Source organism: Antrostomus carolinensis, unplaced genomic scaffold, assembly GCF_000700745.2.
Source record: "Antrostomus carolinensis isolate BGI_N321 unplaced genomic scaffold, ASM70074v2 scaffold19104, whole genome shotgun sequence".
Lineage (NCBI taxonomy): Eukaryota > Metazoa > Chordata > Aves > Caprimulgiformes > Caprimulgidae > Antrostomus > Antrostomus carolinensis.
In genome coordinates, this window is record NW_010308882.1 from 27,074 (window position 1) to 29,114 (window position 2,041).

Sequence of the window (2,041 nt, forward strand, 5' to 3'; positions counted from 1 at the left end):
GCCACTGTGGCAAAAGGAATATCCTCTAGCCATAGTAATAAAAAGCAGTAATGAAAATGATGGGGGAGGGGGGAGAGTAATATATTAAGACATCTTAATCACACCAGATAAGGATTGCTTTGATTTGCATAATTTCCCCTCAGTTGGTCCATTGTGCAATAAGCCTTCCTAGTTTCTAACAGGAAAACAATCCTTAACTGGGGTTCAGGCATTAACCCTGACCTCCAGAAGCAACTCAAAGCACCCACTAAGGACCACGTGCTATCCCTGTGCAGCCAGGGAGACCGAGTGAAACATGCTGCTGTCTGCAGACAGCTTCCAGGCAGCTCTGAACTGAAATGAAATCCCGTCTGCTTTCCTCCACTACGCACACCCCCTTGGATAATCTGCTTTTTGGGCTGAACACCATATCCCAGCAGCTCATGGCCCTCCCCTTGTCCTGTTACCATTTAAAGTAAAAGAGACACCCTGCTCAGCTTCTTCTCACAGTCACAGAGAAAAGGAACTTGTTCTCTCACACTTAGACTCTTACTTTCTCTTCCATTCCATGCTCCCATGGGAAAAAGGTTTCCTTTTCAGGCACCTTAATACAGGGTGGGCACATGCTGTTCAGTGTTGCAACCACATACTGCCTTTTTCACAGCCTTGCTCTCTCTCACATCCCCATTTTTCAGGGGGTCCCCAATTACCCACATGCATTCTCACCGCTAAATGAACAAATCTTGTGACTTGTTACCCAAAAGCCTGAGGCAGCTGTACACTGTTTAATTTATCCCTCAAGTCGGCACTTCAGTTTCAGGCCAAAATCTGAAATAGAAGCGAGACAGCTAACAGGCTTCTCTATCAGAAAGCATTTGCACCTCCTGTTAGTCCAGCCAAGGCAGCCTGAGCCCCCCCAAGCCTTTTATGCTGCAGTCATACATATACACACACAAGTCAAAGGATTCTTTGATCATTTAAAGCATCCAGAAGACTGAAACACCACCAAACCCCCCTTCCAATGTTTTCTCTCTCAGATGACCTCTTATTGATCATACTGCCTGTTGTCCACCAGACTGAAAAGCATCAGTCTAGGCTGCCAAGCATCAAAAGGACTTCACTGAGGAAAAAGCCCACCAAAAATATCTCCCCAAACCCCACCCCATGCACTCCTCAACCCTGTTCTCCAAGTAACTGTCTGTTCATCTATGTTCTTGCAGCTCCCCTACTACTTCCGCAGTTATGTCAACACTGCTGCTGTTGTATCGCACCCGTGAGGACAATGCAAAGTCAAGTCAATGTTTGAACAGTGCTTGGGAAGCGGAGAACACCTGGAGGCAGTGACAGCACTACCACCTCTGCGTCTCACACTCTCCTCCAGAAGCAGAGAAATCTGTGAATTTCCCAGGAATTAGTCTAAAACAGAAGTAAATAAAAGTCTACGCACCTACAATTATATAAGATACACAGGGAAGTATTTGAAGGATAAAAATCAAACAGTCAAACAATAAAACCCAGGAAGTGGTCTTTACTTTTTCAACATAAAATTGGAGCAACCCAAGAGGTGTTTCTGCTCCACACATGGGTGTTTGACCAACTTCAGAAAACTTTCACTCCTGTTTTCAGGAGTCTTCACAGACACTTTTCTTTAGTTAAATGATCTGATCTGAATGAAGAACTTCTTCCTGCTTGTGAGCTCTAAGGTAGAAACAACTGTTACAGGGCAGAAACTGCTGCAGGGCCTTTTGGGAGGCTTTTACCACCCCAAGGAAGAGGACAGACAGGACAGAGTCGGTGGGGGAACACTTCCCTCCTGCCACCAACTCCCATCACGCTCTCACTGCTACCGAGATGCAAATTAGCCCTAATAAACCCTAATAATCCTGACAACTCCCCTTCCCACCCCCCCCCGGGGCATTAGTTTCTCAAGAAGTCTAAAGTACTCTTAGGGGAGCAGCCGCGCTCGGCAGCTCAGCTCCAAAAGGCCATCAGATAACACCAGCCCCGGGGGCTGCGGGCCCCACACGCCCGGGGGCGGGAGGCCCCTTTCCGGGGGGGACTC